The sequence below is a fragment of the Puma concolor genome, chromosome C1, assembly GCF_028749965.1.
Source record: "Puma concolor isolate L17-30 chromosome C1, mPumCon1.1.hap2, whole genome shotgun sequence".
In the NCBI taxonomy this organism is placed as follows: Eukaryota; Metazoa; Chordata; class Mammalia; order Carnivora; family Felidae; genus Puma; species Puma concolor.
The window spans coordinates 98,991,554-99,013,872 of record NC_141674.1 but is presented as its reverse complement, the minus strand read 5'-3'; positions in this window follow the sequence as shown (position 1 = coordinate 99,013,872).

The window sequence follows — 22,319 nt, the reverse complement described above, 5'->3', positions numbered from 1 at the left end:
TCGTGAGCAGTGGGATCTGTTTGAATTCTGAAGCCCTCTGGCAGAGACTGCCCAGTCTTTATGCTTAGCTTGGGGTCCTTTCCTGACTCCCCCAAGGGCAAAAGTTCTATGTTACTTTGTTCATTCCTTTTACATAACACTTGTCATATTTTATCCTTTAAGTGGTAATTACAAAGCTAATCATTGGATACTTCTTTAGTCATCTCATTCAGCTCCCTTCCTGCCAGGTCCCTGCATAAAGCCTCAAACAGAAAACTCTGGATGAATGTGTGTTGAATTTATCTTCACTGCTGCAAGCCTGTCTACACATACCTACAGTCCGTTATTTATGTTTACCCCGGTCCTCTCACCATCCCCTTCCTGACGTCCTATGCTTGTTTAAAATCTGCCCACTATTCAAGGCTCACCTGTTTCTAAACTTGTGCATGGAATCCCAAAGGACAAAGTACTTCCATCTCAATTTCCTCTCCTCCTAGGACAGTTTGATTCTAGACTGCATATCTAGAATATGGGTATATTAGGGAATCTGATTGGGTAGTGAATACGACTGCAGTAAATCATTTGAAAAGCATTTCAAGATAGACTCCAAGCATGAAAACAAGGGCTGGATGCCAAGATATACTAGCTGGATAATACAATCAAGACAGTTAATAACTAATTGAATTACCATATTGGAAGGACGTGGTCCTCAGCCCTACACTTAAATTTTTCCAAAAATATTAGTAAAGTTCCATATTTTTATTAATGACTTAAATTAAGATACACAAGTTATGCTTCATACCAATTGCCCAGATACAGGAAAGAGGGTAGGAGGAGTTGGTCATGATTTATCAGCAATGGATTTGAAAGATATCTAAGTGTTTTGACTGGTATGAAACTCAATAAGTCAGAATGATAGAAGAAGGAAGAAAAGAAGGAGGGGAGAAGGGAGGGAAAGAAGAGGGAAAGAGGAAGAGAGGAAGACAGATAGAGGAAAAATAAATTATTTTAGGTGGCAGGGGTGAAAATTGAGCAGTGCTCTCCAAGGCTTTGGACCAGTAGGGTGTCTACATGTAGATAACAGCTCTGTGGTCAAATTAGTTTACGAAACAGTAGGTTAGGGAAGGATCAAGAGGACTACTCAGGTCCTTCAGTACTCTGAAGCACATTCTGAAATCTCCAAGACTTTATGGTACTCCACAGGATTTCCCAAACATATCTGACTGCAACAAACTGACCCCCCGCCCCGAGCCCTGGCCCTAGGTCATGTCACAGAAGCTGGGATGAGTGGAATTCACTTCGAGAAGCAAAGGACTGCAGAGCCCATCTAGAGTATAGCATGTAGCTCCAGGCACCTCAAAGGAAGAGAAATAGAGATCAGTTGGACAAGATTAGGCAGAGCAATTAGGTTGGCAAAAATACTCAAAACCATAATATCCAAGGAATGTTGGAAAAACTGACATGCTTTGCCTGGAGAAGAGCTGACTTGGCAGGGGTGTGAGGTGATCACAGAAGGTTAAGGGCTTGATAATTGTAATGAAATATGTGAAGAGCTGGCATAGGAGGAAGGAATTAAACTTGTTCATGTGCGACCTCAAAAGATAAAACTGGGACCAATGGTTGGAATCTGAAATGAGTCATATTTTAGCTTATCTTCCACAGTTTCCTTTATACACATTACTTTTGGCTAAAATTCTGGTAAGGTGCTTACTTCCCAGCTAGGAGTATTACATTCAAGAGTTTCCAATTCCCCGGATTTTCATTCTTTTTTTTTTTTCTTTTTTTTTGCCTAGCAACAGGAGTTGAGTCACGGGGGATCAAATGGGGCACTCAAATCCTAACTGAGGTAGTGAAAAAGAGATGAGTCCATGCATGGGTCCCAGCCAAGACCTTGAGGGAAAGCTAAGAGTCAAGCCAAGAAGAACAAAGAACAACCCTAAGTCCAGAGGACAGAAGACAGTGAAGAGGAGGTAGAGCCAAGAGTCGGGCCCAGGCAGAAAGAATATTGGGATGGTGCAGGTAAATAACCTGGTCTGGGATCGTTGCTGTGAACAGCAGCTTATCTGTAGGAAATTAGCATATAAGATGTCAGGCTGGCATGAAGACACAGGATGGCAAGGGGTCCCAGACAGCCAAGTTGGGCAGCAGTGAGGAGTTTTCTTAGGCTATTCCAGGTAGATACTCTACTATAGATCATAAGCAGTTAAGTGACACTCATACAAAATACCAATATTTGCAGAAATTCCACAAGTCTCCTTCAACGATCATCCAAAGATCAATACTTTAAGAATCTTTCCATTACTTTGAATTTCTTCTGGATTCGTGCTAATTGATCCAAACTTCTCATTTGTAAAATGCAGAAACAGCGGCCCAGAGAAGGGCAATGATTTGTCACAGGGACAAAACTTGATAAATTACAGAAGGGCAGAGCATGAACCATCATCCTCTGGATTTCCCAGCCCAGTGTTGTCCCTTTGTATTCATCATGGCACCCGATACAAGATCCACTCCCAGTCTTTGCCCCATAAACGTTGGTTGAGTTAAATTAAGTAGACAGTGGTGTGTCAATAACTAGTGTTATTAGTGTTCCATTAGTGTCAATGGAAGACTAAGGAGCAAATACAGCCTCTGCTCTGGATGTAGGTTGATGTCCCTATTTGGCACTGGCACTGACCTTGGGCATCTTCCCCATAAAAGTGCTGCCCTTCGCTCTAAGCGCTGACCCAAGGAAGGTCCTGTGAACCCAGATACACCACATCAGATTCTGAGGTGATGCTGAAGAAGAGCTCTGGAGAGCCTTTGGTCCCTGGCTGCCTATAAATAAAGTGCAATATTAAGTTGAAATATGGGCTATAAGTTTATCCCTGCCTGGCATTTGGGAACTCCCCCAGGCCCCCAGAGTCATGCTGCCAGAAGAAGCCATTAACTCCCACAGCTCAGGGGTAAATGCTGCTTCCCAGCCAAGGCTCATAAAATTTCAAACAGAAACCCTCCGAACCCAGGAAGATCAGCCTCGTTGACGAGAAACACATGGGCAGAGCCAACACATGGGATGCGTTTTGCTCTGAACGGCTTCTTTTGATGATGTTTCCAAGGTCTGAGACCACAGCTCTCTGCACCTTCATGGCATGTGCTCAAGTCTCACTTCTCTAGGCCTTGGCGTCTTGTTAGAGCTCCCAGTCTCTAGAACTGTTGACTCTCAACGCGTTCATTGTGCCATAGGAGCAGCCCCTGGCCCTTTGGGCACGAACACACTGCACACTGTCAGTGTCTCAACCAGACCGTTTCCTCCACCACAGACTCAGAGCTGTGAGCATGGGCGCTCAACCACAGGGCAGACGTCAGATACGGAATGCTCATCCTTGCTTGTACTGAGGACCATTTCCTTGCTTGTTCCACTTCCTTAAATGAGCCTCTAGGCCTATGTTGCATGGCTTCTTCGTCGGATTCCCAACTACACCCTGACGGTTACCATGATTCTTTTTTATTTTTCTAGCTTGCCCCCCGCTGTCATTACTGCCCTCATTACTGAGCACCCATTCCAGGCCCTAGGCCATGGCCACCGGCCCCTTCACTCCACCTTCGAGCATTCTAGAGGCCTTCCTCCCAAACAGCACGCTTCGCCTCCTCTGCAGCCCTTCTCTTCTACCCCGAGCACTCCTCCCGAAAACCTGCTGTGTGGACCTCTCCTAGCCAGATCATTGTCCTTCCCCTTTCATCTGTAGCCCTCTGGTCTTCTAGTCACATTACAATGACTTATGTGCAAGTGGATGACAGTTTGGGAGCATGTTACCATGTTTATCTTCTAAAATTATCTCTGTAGTTAAAATCTGTATGAGTGGATGGATGGATAGATGGATGGATTAAAGAAATACATAATAGCTTCCACCAGGCCCTGGACCTTGTCTAACCCTAAATGACCTATATTTGGTACTGAATCTTCAGCATAGTACTCTGAAAAGTACTCAAGAGGTATTTTTCTCTGACAATGAGGCCAGTTTTTCTACCCCAGAAAACTTCCCGACCTCAAGGTCCAAATCACAAAGTCTTCTCTTTCTTTTTTTTTAAGTCTTCTCTGTTCTGAGCAAAGCAATCAGTGGTCCTGGTCCTGGTCTGTGTTCAGGTCATCATTCTCAGTAAGGCTGAGGACTAATTTAGGTCTTCTCCCTGGCAATCACCAGCTGCACCAAACACCCAATAATGGCCACAAAAAGCCTCCTTAGTTAGTTCAAGCTGTTATAACAAAGTACCATACACTGGGTGGCTTATAAACAACAGAAATCTATTTCTCATAGCTCTGGAGGCTGGAAGCCCAAGATCAAGGCTTCAGCAGATTCAATGTCTGATGACAGCCTCCTTTCTGATTCATAGATGGTTACATTCTTGCTGTGTCCTCACATAGTGGAAGGGGTGAAGGAGCCCTCTTGGACCTCTTTCATAAGGACACAAATCTTATTCATGGGGACTCCACCCTCATGACCTAATAATCACCCCCCAAAGGCCCCATACCATCACGTTGGGGGGCAGGATTTCTGCATATAAATTTCAGGGGGACATAGACATTCCAACCATAGCACCTCCCAAGTCTCATTTTACCCTTAAAAAAATTTTTTATGTATATCTAACAGCAGTCAAACATGTTAAAGATTTTTCTGTTGTTGTTGTTTTTTTTTTTTTTAAGAGTGAAGGGGAGTGGAGGTAGAACAATTCAACATCAGACATAAGCCATAACCATAAAGGAGAGCAGAGGAAAAAAAAAGCCCCTGCCCAGAGGGCTTGCCATGTAAATTAGACACACAGAGGGAGTGCAACAAGACAGGGCAGGCACCCATAGAGAGACAGGTGGCAGTCAAGGATAACTGTCTTTGTTCCTGGCCAGACCAGCCTGTCATCTGCCACCTTTGAGGCAGCTCAGGGGAAGGCTCAAGAGAGAGACTGAGAGAGGAGAGAATAGTGATAAATTACTTCCAATAATAAGTGGAAATGAAGGCAGGGTTGAGAGGGGCCCAGACACGTAGCTCCTGGCTCCTGTCCTCCCTTATTGTCCTATGTGTGAGAGAGGGAGAAAGAAAGGACAGTATTAATGAAACTGTTCCCCAACCCCCACAAGACTAAGAGGACCAAATGGAGGGTGTCCAGGATTTGACACTGGGTTTGCTGTGTGTGTGTGTGTGTGTGTGTGTGTGTGTGTGTGTGTGTGTGTTACTGTTCCAGTGTTAGTTTATTCTTCTAACATGTGTTATTGTGCTGAACCCTGTGTGTGGGTGACATCTTCCAGTCTCTCCCATGCCATAACCCTGCAGTGTTCTCTCTTCATAAATTCCAGGGCTAGAGCCCAAAGGCATCTCAGTCAAACACATCTTGTCACACTGAAATAGAAGCAAAATTAAAGCCTAGACATCGTGGAATGCCTCATAAAGCTCCCCCAGCACACGATCCAGGCTCAGATTTCCCAACATCAAGCTGCTACTACTGGGACGACCCTCTTAATATGCACGTGGAATATGTAGGTCAACAAGGATGGGTTTTAATCCTTTTATTACAGGAAATCACATCAGGTCAAGGCACGATATTGAAGGAGCGTGTCTTTTTTTTTTTAAATTTTTTTTTTTTCAACGTTTTTATTTTATTTGTGGGACAGACAGAGACAGAGCATGAACGGGGGAGGGGCAGAGAGAGAGGGAGACACAGAATCGGAAACAGGCTCCAGGCTCCGAGCCATCAGCCCAGAGCCTGACGCGGGGCTCGAACTCGCGGACCGCGAGATCGTGACCTGGCTGAAGTCGGACGCTTAACCGACTGCGCCACCCAGGCGCCCCTGAAGGAGCGTGTCTTGAGCAAAGTTGACGAAAGGTGGCAAAGTCTGTTCCGTGTGGGACTCACCCTGGGTACACTGAGGACACACCAGGACTTTGCTGGAGACTCACAACATGCATCTCTATCCTGTGAACATCACATAAACTGCGACCCTCCCCCCACCTGGATCAACAACCTTGTAAAATAGAGAAGAAAAGTTGGAGGTCATGAGCACCCAAGTCCTGGTCCTTGAGTTCACCTGACTATTTAATTCCTTTGGAGACAGTCACCTCCATTTACGAAACGGCAACTCCCCCAATTACATAGCAGTAAATTACAACGTTGGTTGGAATTGAGTTCTTTGTATTTTTCACTGTCTTTGATGATTTCAAAACTTGTTGAAGATGAGTGTCTACAGTAAGCCAGCCAGAGGAAGGGAGGAAGAGATTCATAAGATTTGACAGTTCTGATGAATGAATAATTGGAATGTCAGAGGCTGATTCTTCAGGAACTGTGGAAATAGCTAGGAGCCAGAAAGATACAAAAGCCTTTCTTGGAGAGGAGAGACTCTCCCTGATTTGTAAGAGGGTGACAGCTTTCAGCCCCTTCCAAGGTCCCCTATGGCATCGGGGATGGGAAGTGCTAAGACTCAGGGAGAGAAAATGGCCTCCCTAGAAGAGCCTGGGCCCTGAGTGCTGGCTTCCAGAGCTGAGGTGTGGCTGACCGTGACACCCAAATCCTCAGTTCCTGAACTGTTTGGGGGGAAAAGAAGATAGAGGCACCTTGAGCCTGAGGTTCATTTCTCGGCATGGAAGGTTTGGGGCAAGCCCTGATGTGTGCACTGAAAGCTGTCTTTCTGGATTTGCAAGTAGATTAATGAGGTTGAGTTTTACAGAAAACAGGTTTCCAAACACATCAGCCACAGGCCAAACATCTCGTCAGAGGAATTTTATTTTTAGAAGAGCCTTAAAAGTATTTCCTTTACAGTACCTGAGACTAAAATCAATCCCTGCGACTACCTGAAACTCCATTTACCATCGGCCTTTGGAGACAGTGGAGCCATTTGCCCAATCTTGCCAGAATGGGGTTGAACACTCTGTGGGCCCGAGAGGAAACCTCGCTCGGGAGAGCCGGGAGCAGACAGGGTGGGAAATCCTCCTTCAGTTATGCTCGTCCATCACCTGCTCTTAAAGTTGGTCTGACAGAAAATACCAGATGGGAAGACCAAGTTCCTCTTTGGCTTTGTCACAATTTGGGGCATGTCACACATGTCATAACTTCTCTCAGTCTCAATTTTCCTGTTTAAGTAAGAAAGACTTCAATAAGAAATCATGTCCTCCTGAACCCAGGAATTGCTTACAGACCCACAAAGAGACACCTGACTTTTCTCCAGCTTTGCTAACCGCACATATTTATCCGCACAAATTTGAGTCGAATCGTATCTGGAGGCTTTACATTTCAAGGGGAAAACGTTTTCATGATTACTGTTTCAATTCTTCCAACAAACCTATAAAGCATGTCTTATGGACGAGGAGGTTGGGACTTAGAGAGAGTATGTGTGTTCTCAGTCCCAGAGCTATTAAGTGATAAAATGGTACAATTCATTTGTTTCTACTGCCGAAATTCCTCAATAGTTTCCAGCTGAATTCTGTGACTGGTCTCAAAGACGTTATCTGTCTCGAGAGTTTAGGATTGAACCAAAGTTATAATAGCTGCTGCCAACTGAGATTCTACAATAAGCCATTGTATTTGGGCAGTTAGTTACACGGGTTAACCTTCACAGCAACTCTGCATGTAGGTAATATCATACTTATTTTATAGAAGACAAATATAAATATAAACAGAGTAAGGATTCAGATCTGTTCCATGGCACTTTCCCCTCCACCATGAGGAGACAAAGAATCCCATTGGTGACCCTTTGGAAAGTCTAACAACCTTCCCAGGGTCACTAAGATCTTGGAGACTTACACTCGGGGTGCTGTTACCAAGGATAAATCTTTAAAACTCACCCAATTCTGTTTGCTGGTGACTGTGGAATAGCCAGAAGGTGTGATAGCTTCCTAAGTCTTCCCTGAAGGCTTTCTACCTGAGTGGGGAAGCTCACTCTTGCCTTGGGGAAATCCAGCCCTAGCTAACCTTCCCCCTCTGACCACAGCACATTATGGCATTTTTCAAAAGCCATTATCTGTATATCTGCTAAAGGTATCACCCTGCTCATGAGATCACAACCTTTGGGGGGACACAGCCGGGAGGACTTTGTGTCCTCCTTGCCCCACAGAGAAAGTAAAGCAGGTACTCCAGAAATATAACCAGCTGAGGTGGTGAATGGGCTGATTGGTCTATGGGAAAATTTAGGGGAGACTCCAGTTTACGTCTCCAGAAATTTTCAAAAGGCTGTGTCAAGTAGGGCATGGGACGTGAAGCTACACTTGAAAAGAGCCCAAGTAAGCAAGGTGTAGACATTTTAATAGGCCAGGGAATTCAATGTTCTACTCAACCAGAAGGGGTAAAGTTAACATCAGAAACAAAGTCAGAACGAAAGGACTTCTCGCCTTCAGGTGTCTGGAAAATTGGAGCATGCCGTCTCAAGGGGTGTCAAAGCACGGCTCTCAAGTCAAGGCTCATAAAACATGTGCTGCTGTGAGGGAGGCGGGGGGACTTCTGCCAAAGTTCTCCCAAGTCCGCCTGTGCTTTTCCCCCTGGAAGGTTCCCTTCCCAGGAGCACATCCACAAACGAATCATTCTAATCGCCAGCCACCTCCGGGACAAGGCTCATCCTCAGGGGATGGAGAACCGACTTCGCACATACAAGAAAGCCCGCTCCGCTCCTAGATCGCCGAGTTAAGAGGAACAGAAGCTTAACCGAGAGTTTACATCATGTGCAATTTAAAGAGAATACTCAAGGGCAGTAAACACCTCATTACACACACGTGACTTCATTATTTCACAAATGCTCCACCCCATTTGCCATTGCAGGGTGACGGCCCCCTGTGCCCACAAACGCTGCAGAGTGTTCCGACACCTGTCATTAGTCAGCGAGGACTAGGGTGTGCTTATGCATTGTAATATCAATGAAAGCAAGCATGATACAGTTAAGTATGTTCTTCTTGCCCCCCCCCATACACACACACACACACTCTCTCTCTCCCTCTCTCTCTCTTTCTCTCTCCAAAAGCTAATTATATGTGATTTGGGGATTTTTCCAGAGCTAGGGATTATCTGCTTCACTGTTCCTCTAGAAGTCAACTGCACTGTGGCATATTCTATTATCCTGCTTAAAGAAGCAGGTCTGACATCTCACTCAGGGCTCTGTTCAAAAAGGAAAACCAGCAGGAATTTCACACAACTGGACCTGGCCTTTGGCAGCACAAATCTGGGACGTGTTAAGGATGTGAAAACAGCCCCGCATTTGCATGGCGCCGTCCGTTCTCCAAGCTCAGGATGCACCAGAGACTTCACGGGGGCCTCACTAGCAAAGTAGCATCCTCTCCTGCCCAGCAGCCCAGGCCTGACCACAAAAGGCCTCCCCGGGCCTCTGCAGGCAAGGTTGGACCTCATCCCTTCAACGTTCCACTGTTCCAGGCCGAATTCCGAGCTGATAATCCAATCTCCATTTGTTTGCCTTCTGCAAAAAACTTTAAATGGGAGATAGGTTCCTCTTCACTTCCCGTCTCCCTCTCTGTTGACTTTTAAACCCTTTACCACCTCCCACCCAGTGAGGGTGGATGCCCTCGGTGATCCCTGGTGCCACACCAAGCTGCCGTGCAAACTCCAGTCTGTGTGCCGAGAGACGGTGCGGGCGGGGACCGCAGGTGCTGTCTCCATTCAGAGTGAAGTGAGTCTAACCTGTCGAGATGGAATCTACTGGACCCAGAGGCTGACCCATTCTGACCTCGGGCTGGGGGCTCCTCTTGCCAGTGGCTCTGGTCCCCTCTCCACCCTGTACCATCTCCCCTTCCCTGAAGACGCACAGCTTGGAGTCTCTGATGCTCTGTGCCAAGGAGGGGACAGGCATAATTTCCCTAATCGCACGTTTGCTGATCACAGACTGGCGGGGGAGGTAGAGACACAGCCATCCACATTGTGCGAGATGAAGCGCACGCACGTAGTTCCATTCCCGGTTCCTGGAAGGCAGGCAGGCTTCTTTTTTGGTTTGAATTCCCAAGAGAAGCGGCTATTTTGAAACCAGCCTCGGGGATAGGAAGATAGCTGGCCATTCCCATTGTCCAAAAACAGAGTGAGAATATCCAGAAGGTGAGAGGCCCTCTGTGGCTAGTTGGAACACATTCTTTAAGTTTTATGTTAAAGTTGATTCTTTTCCCATACTATTTCCATAATGTTCCGTTTCGTTATTTATTTTTCCATGAAAAGCTATCCTCCTATACTCTACTATGTGTGACTCTCAAGGCTTATTCAAAAATCTTGGGGAAAAAAACCAGAGAACTACCCCCCTCCCCGCCCCGGACCCCGCCAAGCATGTTATGCGTGTCCAGTAACCTGAAACCCGATACAAAACTGTAGCTTTGCGTTAGTTAAGTTTGTCTCCAACACTCGACATCCCCTCCACCCACACAACAACACACACACACTTTGCCTGCCTCTCTCCCCACCTTGGTACTCCCTGAGCTTTCCTGGCAGCCGGGGAGCAGCACAACCCACGTGCCCCCTTCCTGAGCAGCCCCGGTGCCCCAGTCGGCCTCTTGCCCCGTCACACAATTTCTCGAGCAATTTCAGATGGATGCGTTAATGGCTGTTAATGGAAAATAACAATGACAAGGCTTCACATGCGTACACAATGAAATAACTTTGCCAAGTGATGGACACTTTTCAAAACGTTTACGTTTGTTATTTCACCTGGTGATGTCTTTGACATTGGCTCCTCAGTTAGGTAGGGCTGAGATTTTCTTCTCCGTTTTGTGGATGAGGAAACTCGATGAGGTTCTTCGACTTGAATTGTCCGGCCCAAAGTTACAGAGCTAGAAAGATGGGGAGTTGGGACTTGATCAGAGTGTTCCGGAACCTAGTTCCCACACTGACCGGACAATTGCTCTGTCAGCCTGTGTGTGCCCTTTTTGAAGAGAACAGCTGGAATAGGCAATGCCTTAATTATTTCTCAAGGCAAAGACATGCTAGAACCATCGGGGTGCTTCTTCATAGAGCAGATTCTTAAAAAGCTCCACCCTAGACTTACTGAATCTGAATATTTGAGACTGGCCCAGAAACCTGTAATTTAACATCTTAATTTCTAGGACAATTCTTAGGCACACTAATGTCTCAGAACCTTTTCCTTGAGCCAAAGAACTAGATTTATTTTTTTAATGTTTATTATTTATTTTTGAGAGAGAGACACAGAGTGGGAGCAGGGGAGGGGCAGAGAGAGAGAGAGAGAGAGAGAGAGAGAGAGAGAGACAGAATCCGAAGCAGGCTCCAGGCAGCTGTCAGCACAGAGCCCGACACGGGGCTCAAACTCACGAACCGCGAGATCATGACCTGAGCTGAAGTCAGAAGCTTAACCGATGGAGCCACCCAGGCGCCCCAAAAGAACTAGATTTCTAATTCAGATTTCAGAGAAAGATCAAAGAACTATATGAGAAACAGAAACTCATGTTGAATGCCATTAACACTTCCTTTTTTAGAAAGAAAGTTTATCCATTTCGAGAGAGAGTGGGGGAGGGGCAGAGAGAGAGAGAGAGAGAGAGAATCCCAAGCAGACTTTCTGCTGTCAGCGCAGAGCCCAGTGCCAGCTCGAACCCACGAGCCATGACAACCACCAAAATCAAGAGTCAGACGCTTAACCGACAGTCACCAAGGCGCCCCACCATTAACACTTTGTGAGCACACACCTACTGTGTGGTATTCTGCACACTACAGAATGGCAGACTCTGCTTAAGAGATGTTCCACCCCCTTACCCGCCACTTCAAGGCTGCTCTATTCCAACCAGAAGCACCCACTGCAGTCTGAAGGGAGGGGCATGTCTTAGGCTTCTTTCTGTCATGTCTCCTCTGTCTCCATGTTCTGCTTGATATTGTTAAACTCACAAAGGAAAAGAAAATGCAAAAGAGTACTGGGAAAACACCCTTTTCCTTCCTTTCAAGAACATTTTTCTCCACCATTTTGCAAGAATAATCCATTATTATCAAGGACCAAAGCCCCACTGTGGCTACATTCATGTAAAATGCAAAAACATCTGGATAATTGATTGACTTTTTCTCTTTTTTATTTGAATGTGCTGCATTGTGTACAACCAGCCTGTGTGTTCCCCCATGGGAACTGCTGAGGATATAAATCCATCCCTCAGCTCTTTAATTAAAGTTACGAAAACATCAAGAGGGTCTCACCCTTGTAAACACAAGGAGCCTTTCCAGGAAATAGCTCTGCCTCTTGTGTTAACAGATGTCATGGGGCAGTTGGGTGGGAGAGTGTTGTTTTAAAATTCTCAATCTGCCTCAGAAGAGTTGTTTCCTTAGATGGTTCCTGGATAGCATCACATGCTTTTCTCCTTTCCACTCTCACATCACTTCGTGGAGCTTTTCTCTTCTGTCTCACTGCCATGGTGTGAGTGTTTATGTCCCCCCAAAATTCATATGTTGATATCCTGTGTTGAAACACCCAAGGCGATGGTGCTAGGAGCTGTGACCTCTGAGACATGACTAGGTCATGAGAGCTGTGAGGTCATGAATGGGATCCATGCCCTTGTAAAGGAGACTCCAGAGAGAGCCCTTGCACCTTCCACCATGTGAGGGCACTGCAAGGAGTGGGCAACCTGCAGTCCATAAGAGACATTCCCCCAGAACCTGACCGTGCTGGCACCCTGATCTTGGACTTGCACCCTGCAGAACTGTGAGAAGTGGAGTCCTGTGATTTCTAAGCTTCCGAGCCTGTGGTATTTGTGTTATAGCTACCAGAATGGACCGAGACAGCCACCTTGAGTGTTTGTCAGGTGGACCAGAAAGAATCCAAAGGCCAGCTCCTTAGGCCCATGAAAGTCATTATGGCTGATTTCCCTGGATTGAACCACATTGTTATTTGTGCCTTCTGATACTGAGATGGCGATCAGCTTTGTAGTTATACAGCATTGGATGTGTCTTCCTGACTTCAAACACCTGGATGAAAAGTCAAAAATCTTTTCAGAAAATCAGGATGCTTAGCATGATGGTAACAAGGTTCCAGATACCAGACAGATTTCATCCTTTATCCAGATCCTTTTTCGGTTATTGGTTTCACTGTCTTCTTGCAGGCTGCTTTGTCAACAGTAAGCAGCCTTCCAGTTGAGCATTCTTCTGTTCCAAGGAAGGGTGGCAAGCTCCTGGAAGGAAGTGCTGAGCACCTCCACCCTGGGGGGAAATCACCTCAGCACAGAGGAAACCTAAGAGAACATTTCACAGAAGCAGGCAAGTGAGAAGACTCGACATACAGGAGGCTGGACTCTTGAAGAAAAGCAATTCTGAGTTGAGCCATGGTGTAGCAACTATACCTAATATATGGCTGATGAGCAACTAAAGGGAACAGAGATAAAGGTCATTGGAACTGACTTCCTCAAAGAACTGACCCGGGAGGGCAGAGATGCCCACATATGGATGCCAAAGTCCCTGGGATGAATACTTTCTAATACTGTGCTCAAGTCATCAAGAACCAGAGTATCCATAAGACATCAAATGATGAAAGCAAAAGCCAGTAAATAGAGTGGTATGAGAGGGTTGGCCTTCCAAAGAGGTGCTATGCCCAGAAGTTGAGAAATCGGGCCCTAGACCTGCCACCACTAATTTCCTGTTGACCCTAGGCAAGTCATTTAACATCTTTGAGCCTTGGCTTAACTCATTTGTAAGAGGAAGAGGGCTAGATTGGACGATCTCTATGGCTTCCTCTAGCTCTGACATCTAGTCCCATCTGGTTCAGGGAGGAGGAGTTGAGGGAAGCACAGAGGCTCTAGATGATGGGTTATTGCTGCCAAAATCACCCTTTCCCCTCCCTCCTCCTGTTCTCTCATTGACATGCCCTTTATTATCTTGTTGTTGTTGATGTAGTGTTTTTTTCCCACAGAGCTCTGTGGGATAGGACAGCAGAGCACACACAGAGAAGATACGAAAGGAGAACAGGAGTGGGAAAGGGGAGGAAGGGCCTCTCCAGGATTCCCAAAAGCCCTTGCTCTCCAGAGCTGCAGGCTGAGGAGGCGTGTCTTCCAGGCTGGGAATCTGAGAAGGTGAAGATCTCTCAACAGTCTCCAGCCCCTCCAAACTCTGCAACCTTCTCACTGATGTTCCCAGTTCCAGCACCAGATCACTGGTCATTGTTCTTCACAATGACCACTTTCTTTCCAAGCTTCCTTGGGGGTCTGGCTCGTTCCCATAAAGGCCAAGATGCTGAATTGGGAGGATCTATAAAGTACAGTATACTTCTGGTAACAGGTCATTTTTGCTACATAACAGAACATGACAAAATTTAGTGATTTAAAGCAACAACAATCTTATTTGCTCCAATCCTGTTGGTCCTTCTGGTCTGGGATGGCTTGTCTGTGGCTAAACAGTCTAGAATAGAGCTATCCAATAGAAGTGTAATACAAACCACATCTGAAATTTGAAATTTCTAGTAGCCACATTTAAAAAACCTAAAAGAAACAAGTGAAGTTTATTTTAAGTTAACACAATATGTCCAAAATACTATTATTTCAATGTCTAATTAACATAAAAATTCTTAGTGAAATATTTTACATTCTTTCATCATACAAGTGTTTAAAGTCCAGTATGTATTTTTACACTTACAATACATTTCAATTCAGGGGCACCTGGGTGGCCCAGTCAGTTAAGCATCCAACTCTTGGTTTCAGTCCAGGTCATGATCTTGTAGTTCGTGGGTTCGAGCCCTGCATCGGGCTCTGCGCTGACAGTGTGGGGCCTGCTTGGGAGTCTCTCTCCCCCTCTCTCTGCTCCTCCCCGTCTTATACTCTCTCTCTCTCAAAATAAATAAATAAAAACTTAAAAAAACAACAATACATTTCAATTCATACTAGCCACATTTCACTAGTGGCTCAACAGCCACTGTCTAGAATCTCACTCATATGTCTATGGTGTCAGATGGGATGGCTGGAATGGCTGAGGGTTCTCTTCACATAGTATCTCATCCTCCAGATTTGTCTGCATGACAGAGGGAGAGTTCCTATTGGCAATAGAACGCCAATGCACAAGTGACTTTCAAATCCCCATCTGTTTCATGTTTGCTAAAGTCCCATTGGCCAGATTGAGACACATGAGCTAACCCAGGGTCAGTGTGGGAGGGATTTATCTGAGGGTGTGGTTACCAGGAGGTAACTAAAGAGGAGGCCATTTCTCCCAAATCCCCAGGCTCAAGGGAAATATCCCACCACTGCTGCCAGCTTCTCCCTCCCTGCTTCTTAGAAAATTCAACACAGGGAAGGCACAAAAAAGAAAATTAAAATAATCTGTAATCCTGCTTCTTACAAACAACCAGAGATAATCCTATCTCCCACAAACAACCAGAGATAATCCTATCTCCCACAAACAACCAGAGATAATCCTATCTCCCACAAACAACCAGAGATAATCCTATCTCCCACAAACAACCAGAGATAATCCTATCTCCCACAGATACTGTTATTCCATTATTCCATTACTTTTTCAAAGCACATATACATAGTCATTTTGTAAATGGGCAATCAAATCAGGAAATACTAATGACTATCATTCTTAACATTTTCCCACATTATTAAAGATTCTTCTAAGAAGTGAATTTTAATGATTTCATAACATTCTATTGTATGGATATACCACAATCTATATAATCACTTAATGCTAAAGGATTATGTTTTTTCCTATTTTTCACACTCATAAATAATAAGAGATGGTTCACACACTTTTCATTCATTCAAGCCAATTTGTGAAGAATGGATTCCTAGAAATAGAATTTCTAGGCCAAAAAAAAAAAAAATTGTACATTTCAAAGTATCTGATTGACTAATAGATTCAACAAATAATTATTAAGCATGTATAATGTCCAGACACTCTTAAAGGCACTGGGGATAGGGAAGTATGAAAACCAGACAAAACCCCTACTGTCATAGAGGAGGTTACCTTTCACTGGAGCGACCCTTTAATAAGGAAAGAAGTATATTACCTAGTATGTTAGAAAGTACTAAATGCTATGGAGAAAAGTAGATTGGAGATAGGGGCAGGAAGTGCCAGGGTGGGGACAAGGCTATAAATGTAAATAAGGGAGTCAACAAAGACCTCACTCATGTAATTTTGCTCCAAATATATTCTTTAGTTTCTTTCTTCAGGGTATATAAGATGAGGGGAGGGTAGGACACTGGGGGAAGTATTAAACAGGTGACCATGAAGGTCAGAGTCTAATTCATCTTCATCATAAGACTGGCCCAGACTATTCTATTTGCCTTCACCTGTGAGCAATTGTAGGATTACAACTAGACCCCAGGTAGTCAAGCTAGGGGTCCATGGGGGAGAAGTCCTATGCGTCTAGTCCTGTGGGGATACATACACAGTAGTACCCACATAACTCCTGGAAACAAACACAGTGAGGGAGATATTATGGGGGCAGTGGGGTCTTTGAGCCCCTGCCTCACCTCTTTGGTCAAGTGTTTCTTCTGACTGGCCAGAAACCTCCCAGAGGCTGTAATCAGTGCCTTTTTTCTCAGAAAGCTCAGATCACAAATACATACCCTCTACCACTATCATAGCAAAGGCTTGCAAATACTGAACGTTGAGTATATATATTTGATGAAGGCATGGCAAACTAAATAAGTGAGTGGATTTTTTTGAGTTAAGAATAAAGAAACAGCTTTATTTGAGGAGGATAAAGAGAATTTCACTATTCACCCAGCAAGCCTGTGGCATTGAGGAGGCAGAGTGGGATTAGAAATGTGAAAGTAGCCTCGTGAAAAAAGAACTTTGGCCCAGTTGTTATTCTACCATCGATGACTACATTCATGTCCTCGGATACAGTATTGGTTTCTAGAATTGCCATCTTTTTATCTGGATGTAGATAATACAAAGCAGTATACATCTCTGCCATTGAGGACTGGGTCATAGAGGGCATCCAGAAACTTTCCTTTGCCACTACTTACAAAAGCATTCATTCATTCAACCAACAAATTTTTATGATGTGCGTGTTATATCCCAGGCAGGTGTTGAGAACAACTGTTCTGGGTTTCAGAGATAAACAAGAAAGACCAGTTCAGATCTACATTTTTGGGGGGAGGTAAACACACAAGTATATGAATACAACCAGGTAGTAATAGGTACTACAAAGAGACATTTCAAAAGGGTTATGTGGGGTGCCTGAAGTTGGTTGAGCAGCCGACTCGATTTTGGCTCAGGTCATGACCCCACAGTTTGTGGGACTGAGCTGTGCTGACATCATAGAGCCTGCTTGGGATTTTCTCACCCCCCTCTCTCTTCCCCTGCACACGCTCACTCTCATGCTTTCTCTCTCTCAAAATAAATAAATAAACATTAAAAAAAAAAAGAAAGGGTGATATACTAGATGATGGTTTCTTCAAGTTGGGTGTTCAGGAAAGAGCTCTCTGAGGAAGTGACATTTAAGTTGAGATCTGAATGACAAGCAGGAGCCAGACATGTGGCAATGAGGGGCCACGGGGAGGCTCAAGTGCCCTGACTCATGTTCAAGAAACAGAGAGGATGCCACAGTAACTGGAGCATAGTAGGTGATGGGAAAACGGTGTGAGATGAGGGTCAGATAAGGAAGACTTGTAGGAGTTTGGGTATTAATCTAAAAGCCATTGAAGAGCTTTAGGTAAGACACTGCATGTCTGATTTGCGTACGAGGAATGGAGAAGGAGGTTGAAAGCAAGAGACTTCCAGCAAACAGACTACTGCTATAATCTAGGTGAGAGACAGAAGAAGAATTTGGCCAGTGGCAGTGGAAAAGAAAGAAGTGGGGACTGATTTTGCTATATTTTTCAGCAAGCTTCTGACGGATAAGACGTTGGCTTGCATTAGTGGATGAATGCTGAGACCATTTACAGAAATGAACACAGCTACAGGCATAGCAGATTTTGAGGCAAAACTTAAAAAGATCTGTTTTGTCCTGGTCAGGTTGGAGAGGCCTACTAGATGTCCAATGGCGATGTTGAGTCGGCAGTTGGAAATGAGCCCAGAATTTCAGGTAGAGATCGGGCTGGCAAGTCACAAGTGTAAACCGACAGGACATGGATGTGGTTCAGGGTAATCTTTCATTAAACTCCTCTCATGAATTTGTCAAGTGATAAAACAAATGAGTAGGCGTAAGGAGAGTAAAGAACACTCACTGAGCCGCACAGAACCAGAATCATCTGTCACTTACTGAGCAAGTTTCTTCTCCATCTGGGAAGTGGGGTCACTGGTGGTGTCTACCAGGAAGGGTTGTTTTAGGACCAAAGGAACAAACATTTGCAAAAGTATCCAGTACAACATAGGCCTCTTTCAGCCAAGGGCTGTCTGCTCTACTCAACCTGAAAAGCCTTCTAGAAAAGTGCAAGGGAAAATACAGGCACCACCTTCAGAAGGAGTCTGCCCTTGCCTCACAGGCCCTTTTGTTGACAGCTTTGGTGAAGGCAAAATCAACACTATGCAGAGCTCTCGCTTGAATCCGAAATCAGCTGCTTCTGGGGGAAAAAAAAATGGTGATGAATCTCTTGACAGCCATGCTATTTGTCAGCTGATAACATATTTTTTCCCAGATTATTAGACTTGAGCCAAGGAAGCAACAGTTAAAAACGCATTCTACAAATATTATTATTGCTTCTGAGTGGAGTTTTGTTTTACTTTTCTCTCTCTCTCTCTCTTTTTTTCTTTAAGAAAGTGCCTGCGCAGAGCCTATTTTGGGGGCTGACTTGAGTTGTTTTCCTGGCTGTGCTCCAGGGAGGTTCATAGCAAGGGTTGCTCAAGCTGCAGATAGTGGTTTTGTGGGCTATTTGTTGCTGCTTTTAAGTGCCCCGAAGACCTCTCATTCCCACGTCTTCCTAGTTCAAAAAGGAGGTGTGGGACTCCTGACCACTAACAACTCCTCTGAAATCAAGGGGTTGGGGAAGGAAGGGGGAAGGGCTACTACTTAAGTCCCTGGTCATCGGCTCCCATCTCATGACAGTGGCAATTGTGCACTGGACCTGCTCCAGGATCCTGGTGGGAAAATCTGTAGATAAACTACCAGAGCAAACAGCACCCTTGGGGAATGTTCTTGTGGTGTTTCTGTCATAAAGGGGCCATTTGCGCTCAAGAGGTTTCCACAGAGGACACCATCCCAGCATGGTGTGTCACCAAGAGGGCACAGGGCATGGTCCTGCTGTGAACTGCCCAGGCTCTCCACACAGGAGGTGGAGGCAGGGCTGCTGCCGGAGCCACGGCAGGGCCTGGACAGCCTGTAAACAGAGACTGTTCCCTGGCCAGCTCAATGGGTGCCTACTTCTGGGTGAATAAATTAAGCCTTCACATGTCACAGATATGGCTTCTCCTAGAAGCCCTGGTACCAGCCCCCACTCTGAATTTGCTGGGAACATTATAACCTCCCTGGAGCTTCTGCCTGAATGGAGAGCATTTTCCCCCAAACTCTTTAGGAATGGGGCAGGTGAGGGGCATCTCCTGTTGGCCGCAAGTGGGGTAACAAGGAATAGGCAGGAATTCAGGAGCCTAACCAAAGCCAAGAGTCCTGGGCTCTTCTTCCTGGTAAAGGACGCCCCTCTCAAGTTCCCCTGATTTCACCAACGTTTCGTCAAGAACGCAGAATTACTGCCCTGGTAATCCCATGAATGATATAGGTCCTGACCCATTCACACACAGGAAGGGAAGGAACTCCTCACCTTAGATTTCTACACCCTATGTTGCCCTGGGCAAGCCTCCCTGACCGCAGGGAATGGGGGAGGTTTCCGTTCTGGGACTGGATCCGACTCTGGGTGTCTCTGAGCAAACTTCATTCAGTTATTCAACAGATATAGACTAAGCTTCTTGCAAGTGCCAGAGATTTCCTGGAGGCAGTAATCCAAAGGCAATCTGCCTCCCGGGTTCATGGGTTAATGAAACACACAAATAAATAGCACCTCCCCGAGCCTCAGTTTTCCTACTGATGAAGTGTGGATGACAACAACAACATGAAAACACTGTAAACAACCAGCAGCAGATGAGTGCAACATTAGATTACGGTGTAAGCAGTGAAAACAGATGAGCTAGAACTACATTTGTCAATAGGGATGAGTAAGTGAAGTGAAAAAAGCACATTGGAGAAGTATACATTTGCACGATCATTCATATAAGGGTTTAAAACACGCAAAACAATAATAGATTATAAATACATTCCTTTGTAATGCTTTGTAATAAAAGCAAGAAATTATGCATGGGAATGCTATGTCAAATTTAGAAAAACTATTACCCCTGGGGAGGGAGATGCACTGGAAGGTACACTCAGGACTTTGCCAGAAGGTACGCTCAGGAGTTTCCATTGAACCTGAAATGTTTTACCCTTTCAATGAGCTGGTAGGTACCTGCGCGTTTGTTATATTACTTACGTTTTTGGTCTGCCCGAAATATATAGAAATAAACTAATTTAATACTACATTGAACTCATAAAAATAATTAATTTTTAAATCCCTGTAATCAGTCAATTCTATGGTAGTATGGAGAACCCAAACAACAGATAACCCTAAGCATATCTATTTGGGTATGGAACACCCCATTTGATTTCTGAGGAAAGGAAGATAAAAGCCTTCACTTGCTGATTTGTATTGATAATTATTATTATCAACATTTATTGAGTGCTTACTATGTGCCAGGCACACAATACAGCATCACTAAGGATTTTACATGCATTATTAGCATTTTAAGAGAGAGGTCGCTGAAGCTCATTGAAGTTAAGGAACTTGCCGACCTCACGAGACCATACGTAGGGGATTCAGAATTCAAACCCAGGTCGCTTTGCCTGAGTATGCAGCAGTTGAGAAGTTGTAACTGGGAAGTAACTCCTCGGCAACTTGACACATTTCCCAATTCATTGATTGACATCAGCCAGGTCCCTCACCCACCCTCTCTATCCCAGCTTTCCCTCACTGCCTGGAATATGAGGATAGTAACAATCAGCTTCCTCCTGAATGGACCTTCTAACTGAAGGTGGCAAACAAGTAGACGGTGGCTGGATGATGCATGCATGGGACATAAATGGCAAATAAATGGGTGGTTGCTAGGTGGGTGGGTAATGGGTTGTGTACTGTAGAATCGTAGATGGAAGGCAGGTGGTGGGTACACGATGACTGGGTGATGAATGGCTGATGGTGAGATGATGGATGGCTACATCATAGAAGATGGTCACGTAAAAGGTGAATGGTACACGGTAGATGGAGGAGAGATGAAAGCCGGGTGGTAGGTAGTGAGTGGTGTATGGTTAACGGATGGTTCAACGTATACACGGAGGACGATGGGTGGATGGCAAGTGGATGGTGAAAAGATGATGAATGCAAATGGATTTGAATGAATATGATAGTGAATAATGGATGTGGGGGAAGAAAGAAAATGTTCAGACCTCTCTGTGGGCCTCGGACTGAGCAAGGGCCACACAGGTACCTACAGTGGTGAGGTTCAGTGCAAGTCTCCTGTGCGGTCCACTTTGGTACCCCTTCCATTACTCCCTCTCACGGCTGTCCCTTTGCTCAGGCTGACTCTCTCTGTGGACATTTCCACAAACAGCTCTGCAAAAGTGAGGCAGGTTCAAAAATGGCTTTTTAATTAGGCTATTACATCCCAGACTTACATCCCAAAACACTGTTTTGCCTTCTATAAATAACAAAATTTGGGTTTTGTTTACACTTAATTTCACGGATAACATAGGACTACATTTTTCAGAACAATAAAGCCAAATTCTTTATCAAAAATTATACACATAGCTTCAAATGCCAGGCTGACCTCCCCAGGGATAATGGTTTCCAGTTTGGTGGATATCCTAGACTTTCTCCGGTCATTCGCACACACCTGAGTGTGCCTATAAAATATGGTGTGGTGGCATTTATAAAAATTGTATCAGGCTATATCTATCAGTCTAGAACTTGCTCTTTTTTTTTTTTTTTAACTTTTTACTATTAACCAAGCTATACAAGCACATAATTTAAAAAGCCAACTAGGACAATAAGGTTTATTAAGTCAAAGAGTGGTCCCCAGACTTCCCACTCCCATTTCTTCCTTCCCATGGGCAACCACTTGCTGATTTCCTCCGTCTGGTTCTTTCGGTACTGACTTCATACCTCTTGCTACTATATATATATATATATATATATATATATATATATATATATATATTTTTTTTTTTTTTAGTTTTAGAAATTATCAATTACTTTCCCACGGTAAAAGATGAAGTTTGGCTCTCTTTCCTCCCTCCCACTGCACCATCCCACAAGCATCCTTCCCACCCTTTCGTTCTCCCAATATACTTAGAGCACAATTTTGAATAGATCAATATTCAGGATACACAATGATAACCACTCTGCAATTCACAGCTGAGTTGTGTGCTGAGCTACAATTAAATTCCTTCCCTGCAC